General features: G+C 45.0%; 1 long non-coding RNA gene across 1 annotated transcript; it reads left to right on the forward strand.

Moving 5' to 3' along the window:
- The first annotated feature begins 6073 nt into the window (after positions 1 to 6073).
- Positions 6074 to 10019, forward strand: LOC144930419 (uncharacterized). The gene is made up of 3 exons (XR_013635568.1): positions 6074 to 6537; positions 8618 to 8670; positions 9137 to 10019. It is a non-coding gene; the product is annotated as an uncharacterized LOC144930419 (long non-coding RNA).
- Positions 10020 to 12402: the final 2383 nt, after the last annotated feature.

Consider the following 12402-nt stretch of genomic DNA (forward strand, 5'->3'; position numbering starts at 1 on the left):
CTGATTTATCATCTCCAGTTGGGTGTGAGCTACTATGAGGAATACATAGGGCTAGGTAGCAGCTTTAAGATGCAGTATGTAAACCTCACTGCCCGAGAAGTAGCCTATGGGGAGATTGTGCCCTAGAGACCTTCCTCTGAGGCAGTCAGGGCTGGATTATGGAATAGGCAGCTCAATGGGATATTGACTCCAAGGCCCATTGCTCTAGGGGTCCCCACCAACACTATCCCAGCTGAGAACTGTGTGTGTGGCAGGAAGAGAGAGGAGAAAGCTCTTTTACCTGAACCCCAGGGCAAAGATCTGGGTATGTGGAAAGATTCTTTGCAGCTGTCCCTGTCCTCTCCCTGCTGTTCACAAAGTGAAGGAAATCCCCTGCTGCTTCCCCTCCAAGTGTAGGGTGAACCACAGGATTGGGTTCCATGTCATTATGTGCCAAGGGTCCCAATGGGCACAATTCCTGATGCCCTCTTATACCAGCAAATACATTTTCTTGAAATGGTACCATTTATTTCCCCATGGCCAACTGTAATGGACAGAGTGGGGCAGAGTCAAGGCTCCACATGTTCCCCATCCCTGTCTCCTTGCCTATTTGCTCACAGGGTTTATCTGAAGAGCAGGGGCTGCACTATGCATCACACTTGAGCTCCAGGTCTCTCTAAGTCAGTCTTTCTTGTCTAAGCAAAGGGCTGGAGGGCTTACAGTCAAGGAAGTCAAGACCAAAGTCTAGCCCTCAGTACTGGGATACTTCTGACTGTAAGAGGAAAAACGTTATTTAAGATTTCCTAAAAGGTGGGTGAAGGTACAAACCTGTTCTTCATTTCATCTAAACTGACTTCAACAGTGCCAGGATTTCACTCCAAGAGTTTTAATGACCAAGCAATCTATGTCCTGGTTAAGTTCTTCAGTGCCCCGCAGAAAATGCCATGCGGTGCGTAAAAACAAGGAGCCAACATTTGATAATCAAGTGGACTGTGGATGAAAGCTCCATGAAGTGGTGGCTGAATCATGTTGAATATTTTTTTTATGAACTAAGCCACTTACTAGTACACTTTTGGCCATAGGTGGAGTATGTAGCCATCTAGGGCAAAACATCTTTCTGTGGTGGCCGTGACATGGGGTGGGGCTCCACTGGAGAATGAAAGCAACCAGGCACAAGACTCCTTATTCTTTGAGAGCAAGGTTTACAGAAGATGACTGGCAGCCCAGGAGATAAGCCCAAGTTATTTGGGGGGAGGGGACTGGAGACAGGGAGGTAGGGGACAAGGTGTCTTTAAAAATAACGAATATTCTTTTTCCCATGGTTTCAACAAACATAGATATGATCCTACTTATACTAATGCTGTGCAGTTTTTAAAGACCTTATTTATCATCTCTCTTGCTTTGTTTTGGCTTCAGACTTTCATGAAGCTTAAAAACTATTAAGAGACCATGTGCTTTAGAAGATCACCTCCTGTTCTCTGCAAATACTTTGATTGGGGAGTCAGTTTCAATCAAAAAAGGACAATGCAGTGATTTCAGCTTATTACTTCTGCCATAAGCAAGCTAGAGGAACTCACTTATGCTCTGCACTGCAAAAGATCCATCCAAACAAGTTCCTAGGATAGAGGCATCATGTATGTGTTTAATAGTGGGGAAAACTGGTAACTCTTCATATACTGTTCACCAGTACTTCAGACAATATTTACTCTAATAATACAGGTAGATTTGCTGGTTTATTCTAATATTTTAGACAGAGTATACAAAATATCTAGAACTTTCAAACTAAAGATGGACTCGCACGTCAAAATTCAGTGCCAAATTTCAGTAGCCCAAGGTTTGGGAGTATTTGGGTTAGACCCATCTCTACTTAAACTGCTGCTATCTGGATTATAATTAGTGTTTTATATTTTGTGCACAAGTCAAATGTTCATGCTCTTCAGTGTTATTTTTGTTCCCAAATTCATGCCCCAAAGCTTTTAAAAGAACAACATGCATGAAAATAATGTTATATACCTCTTTCTGAAGGGTGAGGAGAATACACAAGGCACTCAGATATGATGCTTGTGTGATATAAAGCACCTGATTACAATAGCAAAGTCTCTCCTATCCTTGACTTTCAATTTTGCTTTTAGTGCCTATTATTATATGCACGTGTACTGCTGTCTGGTTTACTTAGAAATTTGTATAATCTATATTCTGTAGTAATTGTTCTGTTTCTGCAGAAACACAGATCTAACCTTTCATAAAACAACATAGCACTTTCACTCAACTTCAAAGATCCTTCACATGTCCTAATCCATATGACTGATGTTTGAACATATGTACCTTCATGCTTGCTCAGCAACATGGATCTAAAACGATCATTTCTGTATAGGAACATGGCTTGAGGGTCTGTGGTAAGAATAACCCAACAGCCTTTGAGATGGACTTCCCTAATTAACTGCAGTTGTTTCTAGAGAAAATCCAGTCAGATCTATGGGAAATTAAAAGAACAATTAATTTTCTTCTTATTTGTTTAGGAATTGTGAAGACAAGAATCAGTATTCAATAGTGGACAAATGGGGCTTGTTTCTACCAGTGTGAATCATGACTAAATCCATGAAGGTCAATAGTTACAATTACATAGGGTAAAATCAAGGAAAGTGAGACTAGAATTGGTATGAGGAGCTTTTGAGTCACCTTTGTGCAGATTTAGTGCCTGAATACTAACAAGCTAGTGTGGAAAAGTGAAAAATCTGTTTTAGAAATGCATAAGTAGCTTAGGAAGAATAATGCTAAATAATACACCAGCTGTGACACAAGGCAGAGAAAGCAAGGAAATGTAAAATTGAGACTAATAATACCTACCTCCTATATATAGCGCTTTTCATCAGTAGATCGCAACGCACTTTACAAAGGAGGTCATTATCTTCATTTTACAGATGGAGAAGCCAAGGCACAGAAAATGCTACAGCCTCTCATAGGACTGCCAAACAATAGTGTGATACTTTCTAACTGGTATTCATCTTTCTTGGATTCTTTTTTTATTCAAAGCTTGTATGCAATATTATTCTTCAATCAGCCTATTAAGTCTGATTTAAGGAGAATGGTTTTATACAAGCTAATGATAAATATATTGTGTCCTTACTTTGCAATCTTTCCCTTTCTTTCTCTAAAACATGGGGTTAGTTTTTCTTGTCAGTTTTGGTTGGGAGGATTTGTATGATGCCTCAAGGGGAGAACAAGCTTGTGTTTTGTATCTGGATTTTGTCAACAAATGCAATAACTTTCACTTTTTGGGTACTTTAAATTTGGACAGCACATTTCAGGATTATGAGAATTTTAAGAACCATGTTGTGCTTCTCCATTAGGTCCTACCAGAGCTGGAGTTTCCTTGGAAGTTCCCCATCCAACTACTGATGAGACATAACTCTGCTTGTGAACTCCAAAGTAGTATCATGGCTGGCATTATATATGATAAGTACTCTTCTTTAATAAAAAAAAATGGACAATGGGTTATTGTTAGTGTGTAAATCACATTTAAAGGTGCACTTAAACCCACAAAAACATTGACATTCAGAGAAAATACCGAAGACTGGCATTATTGCCTCAATCAATTCCTTATAGTAGTATCAGGATTTTGTTTGTTTGTTTTTCTCTTCTAGAATTCAGATTGTTGACCTGGCTTCTCAATCTTTATTTTTAATCATCATGCTTTTCTGATTGTTACATTTTATTTAGCACCTGCTGGTTTTCCAGCTGTGTATAACACACAAACACACAAGTGAAGCCTTTGATTTATTAACCTTACTCATGTTTCCCCTAGGCCCTAGCTGTCAGCCAATATCCAGGGCCTTCCTGGATTGTTTCTGTGAGGAGGAGAAATTGATGATACTCAGATACAGTGAGTGACAAATTTTAGCAATCCTTTTAGATAAAGACAACTTTTGGTTATTAGCAGTGTTTTTCTGAGATCTGATCCCATATCATTGACTTTAATGTTAATTGGATAGGACATTAGCACCTACCCTGCTGCCTATTGACAACTTTTTGACGATCCAGGTTCCCTTGCTCCCCCTCAGCGACAGACAGGTTTGTAGGGCTGCAGCCAGGGAAGGAACCCTGGAATGTGCCATGCCTGGGCCCCTGGTGCCAATGCAGAGCACAGCCCAGGGAGTGCAGGGAGATGTACTGAAGCCCCATGTGCTCTCAGACACCCCTTTCTTGCTGCTGTCCTGCAGCCTTGCCTCCCAACCTCCCCTCCCAGCCCACAACACTGGGATTCCAGTTGGGGCTCCCCACTTACCACCTGTGTGGGCAGTGGGCCCCAGCCTGAAGGGGTGCTGTCTCAGGCCTGGGCAGGTTGTTTATTGGAAACTTTTGTGTAATAGCAACTTTTTGCTGGGCACCAAACAGTTGCTAATAAGTGCTAATAAGGTCGCATTTCTTTGGTGCAATCTTGTTTATTTACAAAGAATGCAGATAAAGTCCTGTCTCCCTGGGGGCAATAGGAACAAGCAGGAGGCAGTTTTTCTTTCTCTCAGTTTCCAAGCCTCTTTCCAGTCAGACCTGTGCCCCAGGGAGCATTATCTATGCAGCACTGTTTCCCTAGCTTTCTGCTGACCTTCTTTGGGCTTTCTGGTGCCTTTCATCTTTTGACACACAGAGATACAACCAATAAATTCTCTGGGGCAATCAGTCCCCAGGGAAACCCCTTACCCCACATTGCTTAGCTTCTCCTCAGCCATTGCTATGTTGGCCAATGCCTTGGGTGGTGGCTTCTATTGTTTCAGCTATCACTACACAAAGCTACTGCTCATTCATTTAGCCTGAGTGAAGGGTGCTGAGTACATCCATTGATGTTAATCAGGTCTGTGGTTGATGGCAGCCATTAACATCTTCTAGCATAAAACTCACTATTTCTTCATGTTAGCTCCATTAGTAACACTGGAGTTCACCTCCTATTTGCAAAAAGTACAGTACAACACAAGTGCTGCTATGTTTATGAACTAAAACAATAAGGAAGCAGTACTAAGCAAATTACTGTAATTGGAGACGTGGTGATTCAGTTAAACTCCTCTCTACCTTGTGATGCAAAAGACAAAATAAACAAGTAGTTCGTGAAAAGAAATTGCAATTTCTCTTTTTTTTTTTTTTTTTAAGAAGTGTTGTAATTTTTGTTTCCACCTGTCAGGGGCAGGCCATGCCTATCTATGGTCCCAAATTACCTCTTTTTGTAGCTAAACCCCACTCAGGGGGCACTTCTCTATATGACAAATCTCAGCAACATTTCTATTAATTCACTCATATTGATTGCACACAGAAGCCATACATCCAAAACAGATGTTAATAGGTGGACAGTTGGGTAACCATTTGCAAAACAGTCCAGAATAAGTGACTTTTATTTGGTCATCAGTCAGGAATTGCAATTGTCATGGAGTCGCTACTGAAATATAATATGGGAGGAGCACAAGATGACAAGGCTACAGGGCCTTCATGGGGCATCTAAACATACAAGGCATAATGTATACTGGAACAGGCTACATTTAACTTTGTATACTTCGTGTATTATAGAAATAGGTTTGTTTCATAAATATCAGAAGACATTTGTTTATTTAGGGGAAATCTGTACAGACTCACAGGTGTCCTGTTCTACTGTGCCATTTTTTCCCTCAGATGTTCTGGTAATGTCCCTTAGTTTACCATTTTTCTAGTGCTGCCCATGTTATTTTAATAGTGGCAGCTCCCTCTACAAATGGCTAAATATATTCCTGCACTCTGCCACCCATTACTGAGCCTCTCTAGCAGACTGCTGAAGTTGCTATGATGCGCTCATGGAAAAATACAACTATGTTTTTTGCCAAAATACATTTCATGAAATTGCTTAATGGATTATAAGAGAATGGGCTGACTGATCAGTAATGCAGGGGCAAGGAAGCAGAACATTGAATCCCCCTCATGACAGGACCAATTTACAACATAAGCTGAAGATTTCTGATGGCAAATTGTTGCAATTTGATACATAGGTGAAAGTAATGCAGAACAGGATGAGACACATGCCCGGACACCACTATGTTCAATATAAATATGGATAGACAGAAAGTCAGCGATGAAGGGTTAATGTCTAGCTATTCCACCTGGAAGCAGGCGGGGCACACCCTGACTGTTTCCTAGAAGCAATGCACACATTGCTCTATCCAAGGACAAGGGCTAGATATGAACCCTGAGAACTTGATTGTTTGGACAGCAACTGTGGGAGGTTTCTTTAGCCTGGGCTCAAGGCCTGAGAACCAGGATTGTAGTAGATAGAGGATGGTAACGAAGCATATGAATCAACGTCATACATTCCTTTGTGTAGCAGTGTGTAATGCTTAGGGGGAGAAATATAATAAAAGGAGAAGGTGGAAGGCAGGGGGGGCAGAACAGCCCATCTCCGCTGACCAGCCTGTTTGCTTGCATAAAGCTGTGTTCTGTCTCATCACTGGACCGCAACAACTGGCGCCCAAACGTGGGGCCCTCAGCACTCACCTCGCCCGGCAAGGGTTTCAGACGCGTCACTCATCCACTTCGTGGATCCCGGTGAGTATTTTTCATTGTGGTAAGTATGGGAAGCTCCCTCTCTGCTTTGCAAGTGCAACACCGCAATGAGCTGCAGTATTTGCTGCGTAAGGCTCAGCATGACTGCCCGGCTCGAGAACTCACTCTCCTGCTACAGGAGGTGCGTGCCAAGTGCCCGTGGTATCCTGAAGCTGGAAGCCTTAAGCTAGCGGACTGGGAGCGATTGGGCCAGACATTGCACAAAGAACCTCGGGCACCCGTGCAGGCTTTACATGCCTGGCACCTCTGCCGCGACGTGGTACAGCGTGTCGCTTCGGACAGACCCTCCCTCGCGAGGCTGGTGCTCTCGCCGCCCCCGTCCGCCCCTGCAGCCATCCCCCCTCCTGGCGATGCGACACAGCGTGTTGCCTTGGAAAGGCCCTCTCCAGCACCAACAGAGGAGCTGCCGATCCTGCCACCCCCGTCCGCTCCTGCAGCCATCCCTCCCCCTGCTTCGCGCCCAGTGCCTCTATTACCACCGCCTCCCTGGCCTTCCCCACCGGAGCCGGTGTGTGATCACCCTCCCCCCGTGGGGTCCCCCGGAGAGTCATCTGCATCTGCTCAGAAGCTTTCGCTGGTGCAACAAATGGTTCACGCAGCGAAAGCTCGATCAGATCTTACAGCAGAGGAGCTGGCTGATCTGGTCTCCGTTTGCCCGGTGACCTGGCAGAATGATGACCAGGGCAACCCCGTGGGCACCTGGACCACTCTGCCATACTCAGTGGTTAGAGAGGTAAAGAAAGCAATTCGTGAATTTGGCCTGACTAGCACCTTTGTGCGTGGTCTCATTGAAGGGATGGGTGCTGGGTACTCCCTAATCCCTGAGGATTGGAAAACGCTGCTGCGCATGATGTTGTCACCCAGTCAGTATGTTATTTGGCTTAGTGAGTATCGGCAGATGGCAGAACGCCAAGCCCAGGTATATAGAGAGCAAGGTATCATTTATGAGCATTTGGCAGGGGAGGGCCAGTTTGCTACTATTGAGATGCAGTCTCAACTCCCTCAGGCCGTCTTCCCCATTATTTCCACCTGTGCCCAGCATGCTTTCAAGAAGGTCCCGGATTCAGGCAAGCCTACCAAAAGCTTTGTCAGTATCCGTCAGGGTGCCTTAGAGTCCTTTTTGGATTTTACCAACAGATTGCAGGAGGCTATCCTCCGACAGGTGGATAACACTGAGGCAGCTCACGAGCTCCTGTTAAAATTGGCAGTTGAAAATGCAAATGAGGATTGCCGCCGTGCTCTCCAGGCAGCACAAGTCTCTGGTATTTTAGAGCTCTCAGGCATGCTGCGGGCGTGCCAGAACATTGGCACACAAGCCCACAAGGCTGGAGTTCTGGCTGCCGCCCTCAGAAAATCTGGGAAGGAGGGGAAGCGCTGTTACCGCTGTGGAAAGGAGGGTCATTTTCAGCGGGAGTGCCGCTCATCTAAGGCACCAGCCCGACCCTCGAAGAAGTGCCCCAAGTGTGGGAAAGGTTATCACTGGGCTAATCAGTGTCGTAGCGGGTCGGGAAACCGCGTGACGGGTCCCCCCCGAACCCAGGGCCAAACGGGGGTGTTTCCTACTCAGGCAATCGCTCCTCTGCCTTGGAATCCGTAGACTCTATGAGGGCAGCGACTGCTGGAAGTGCAGGACTTGATTTGATCATGCAGGAGGACACTGACTTTCAGCTGCCAGGGGAGGTCTGTGCCATACCTACACAGGTGATGGGACCTCTCCCTGCCGGCTTTGTAGGTCTTGTTCTCCCTCGCTCACATGCTGGGAAACAGGGCTTTTTTGTCATTCCAGGGGTCATTGATGCTGATTACACTGGCATTATTAAGGTTCAGGTGTGGACTCATCTTCCACAGTCGCTCCCGCGTGGACGGTCAATTGCACAATTGATTTTAGTCCCCTATCAGGTGCCAGCTGCCGAGGATCGAACTCGGGGTGGAGGAGGCTTTGGATCGACGTTGTCTCACTCGCCGTCTCACAGCGCGTCTTCTCCACTTGTTGCTCTGACAATGTCAGTCTGCCCCTCGAAACCTCAGTTAACACTTCTCTTAAATGATGTTCCTTTTACAGGGCTGGTGGACACTGGAGCTGACGTTACAGTGATTCGTGATCTGGAGTGGCCGGTTAGTTGGCCTACGGTTCCTTCTAAAGAGTTGTGGGGGATTGGGGGTAGCAAACCCGGGCGCCAAAGTTTGTCTTGGGTCACGGTCTCTAAACCAGGAGGCCGTGCCCTTGCTACAATCCGCCCTTTTGTGCTCCCTGTCCACCTCAATATTTGGGGCCGTGATTTACTTACCAGGTTAGACACCACCCTCGATATTAACATCTGATGGCTCTCCCCACCGAGGTGTAGTCACTTATCAGTTGGGTGACCCCCCTCGTTGGCATTCTCGTTTTACACTGCCTCAGCGTTCTGCACAGCGTTCAGAATTGGCTGCTGTTATTTTGGCCTTTCAACTTTTTGCTGATTGTCCCTTTAATTTAATTGTGGATACCCATTATGTTTATCAGGTAATTGATCATTTACCCCTTGCCCTCATTACCCCTCAGGTTGATGCAGACCTCCTTCACCTGTTTTTGTCTTTACAGCATCTTCTTGCCACTCGTCATTTCCCTTACTTTGTTGCTCATATTCGCAGTCATACCCCTCTGCCTGGGCCACTCACTGAGGGCAATGCACGCGCCGATCGCGCGTTGCGTGGTCAGGTAAATTCCCTTTTTTCTGACCCCATTGAAAGCCATGCCTTTTTTCATCAGTCTGCCTCTGTTTTGGCCCGGCAGTTTCACATTCCTGCTGATCATGCACGTTCCATTGTTCGTTCCTGCCCCCACTGTGCTGCTGCTGCTCCTACTTTTTCTTATGCCGTTAACCCCCGAGGTACCGCAGCAAATCAGCTGTGGCAAATGGATGTTACTCATGTACCACAATTCCGCCCCTATTCATTTTTACATGTTTCCGTTGATACTTATTCAGGCTTCCTTTGGGCAACCCCACAACGTGGGGAAGCCACTAACAAAGTTATTCACCATTTGCTGGCCTGCTTTTCTGTTATGGGTCGCCCTTGCCAAATTAAAACAGATAATGCCCCAGCCTACTGCTCTGCAGCCCTCTCCACCTTTTGTGCCCGCTGGGACGTCCGTCTTAAACACGGAATCCCTTATAATTCCACGGGCCAAGCCATTGTTGAACGTGCCAATCGCACACTCAAAACCTTGCTAGATAAACAATTAAAACAAGGGGAGCTGCGTCTCCGAACCTTAGGAGACATTCAACAACAAATGCATATCCTCTTGTTTACTTTAAATAATTTAACACTGAATGCAGATCAGCAGACCCCTGCGGATCGGCATTTTCACAAATCTGAGGTACTGGAAAGACCGCGTGTCTTTTACCGTCAGCTGCCCGATCCACAGTGGCTGGGCCCAGCACCTCTAATCACTTGGGGTCGGGGATATGCTGCTGTGTCTCTCCCTGCAGGACCGTTGTGGGTTCCAGCCCGGTGTGTGCGACCAGCACTTAAACAACATGGCATGGCACCAGGGGCTGTCGAATCCCATACCAGAGTTTCAGCTGACCTTGGAGGAGACCGCGTTGCCCCCCGAGTCGACAACGGCGGGACGGAAACGGAGGACGCGTAGCGTCCCAAGCCAGCCCGTGACATGGGGAGCAGTAAAAGCATTGGTCGCCACGGCTCAACGAAGACTGGCAGCAGATCAACAGCCAGAGACTCCTGAGACTTTGTTTGTGGCGATTCTCGCCCAAATTACTGCTAATTCTGTGATGATTGTGTGCCTTTTGTGCCTGCTATTTCCTGTAGGGGTTGGCTCGGAAGCGCCTCCCCCGTTACAAGTCCGAAGGAGAATAAGATACTGCTCTTTGCTTATGCTAATCTTTTCTCCCAGTACTCTAGCATGGCTAATTGGGGCCCGGCCAACTATACTCTGCCTCGCACGGCTATATCCCTTCACACACCGTACCCGGCCGGGGCTCACAATGTCACCTGTGCGCGTGTAGTTAACTGCACTAGTACAAAGGTGCCATTGGGCTGTCAAAAAATTTCTCAATCCCTTTTAAATTGTTCCCATGCTGTTAATGTTTCATATAATTATGGCCATATCATCCTACCATCAGGATGGGTTTTTACTTGTGGTTCATGCACCTTTAATTATATTCCTGCAAATTTAAGTGATGGCACCCTTTGCTGTCTTAGTAGAATGATACTTATATTGCCTTTTGCTGGTTACAATTGTAGTAAAAGAAGTGTACCCCTTTTAGATGATTATATTGCAGATGTTAAGCTTTTGGTTATTTTGTGTTTGTAATCATTGGGCTTATTTTTTGTTGTTGCTGTGTACAATGTATTCCTTCCTTGTTAAGACTTTGTAAAATTTTGCCCTGGAAAGCTCCCCAGGTTATGTCCTTGTCTGTCTGGGAGTTAAATAGCCTGACAAAACAAATTGGCGGCTACCATGAGATGGCCAACTTCAATAAACAAAAAAAGGGGAGATGAAGGGTTAATGTCTAGCTATTCCACCTGGAAGCAGGCGGGGCACACCCTGACTGTTTCCTAGAAGCAATGCACACATTGCTCTATCCAAGGACAAGGGCTAGATATGAACCCTGAGAACTTGATTGTTTGGACAGCAACTGTGGGAGGTTTCTTTAGCCTGGGCTCAAGGCCTGAGAACCAGGATTGTAGTAGATAGAGGATGGTAACTAAGCATATGAATCAACGTCATACATTCCTTTGTGTAGCAGTGTGTAATGCTTAGGGGGAGAAATATAATAAAAGGAGAAGGTGGAAGGCATGGGGGGCAGAACAGCCCATCTCCGCTGACCAGCCTGTTTGCTTGCATAAAGCTGTGTTCTGTCTCATCACTGGACCGCAACACAGCATGAATTCAAAAAGATGTTATATAGCCATTATATATGCTTTACTAATTTTGTTTAGAAACACAATGGGAAAAGTTTATGGAATGCAAATGTATGTAGAAAAATAGATATTTGCTATATATATTATATAGCAGTCTCTCTCGTAACTTGTAGAAAACAACTTCAAATGACAAATATAATTCACAGAATATTGTATTGAGGAGATAATCTTATATTGTGGAAGAATTAACATAGTATTCTCTCTTTTTATAGGTTTCAGAGTAGCAGCCGTGTTAGTCTGTATTCACAAAAAGAAAAGGAGTACTAGTGGCACCTTAGAGACTAATCAATTTATTTGAGCATAAGCTTTCGTGAGCTACACGATGAAGTGAGCTGTAGCTCATGAAAGCTTATGCTCAATTAAATTGGTTAGTCTCTAAGGTGCCACTAGTACTCCTTTTCTTTTCTCTTTTTATACTCTCCTCAGAAGCATTGTATAAACCACTTGGCCAAAAAACCTGCTGGACTAGTTCCAAGATGCATCCACCAAAATGTAAGTATAATTATTCTTTCATCATTGTATTCCAATTCATTCAAAATCAGTCATGAGAGATTAAAAGAAGAGCTGTCATCTGACTACTATAGGGGGCCCCGACCCTGCAAACACCTATGCATGTGCATAACTTCACAGATGTGACTAGTCCTGCTGGCTTCAATGGGGCTTCTCACATGTTTAAAGCTGTTCATGCACACAAACCATTACAGGATCAGGGACATAATGCTTAATACTGCAAATATATCTCACCATTTTAGATTTGCTTCATTAAAACAGTAGACTAATTAGGTCCCACTTTTCTAAAAATATGTCCTGAGAGCTTAGTAATAGGATAGAAATGGTGATGTTTTCTTAAGCACATTGTCACAGCAAGTTATTTATTTATGCCTCGATTCTGCCAGGTACTGAGCACTGTGGCCCCAATAC

This window comes from Lepidochelys kempii, chromosome 3, assembly GCF_965140285.1.
Source record: "Lepidochelys kempii isolate rLepKem1 chromosome 3, rLepKem1.hap1, whole genome shotgun sequence".
Taxonomy (NCBI): Eukaryota; Metazoa; Chordata; order Testudines; family Cheloniidae; genus Lepidochelys; species Lepidochelys kempii.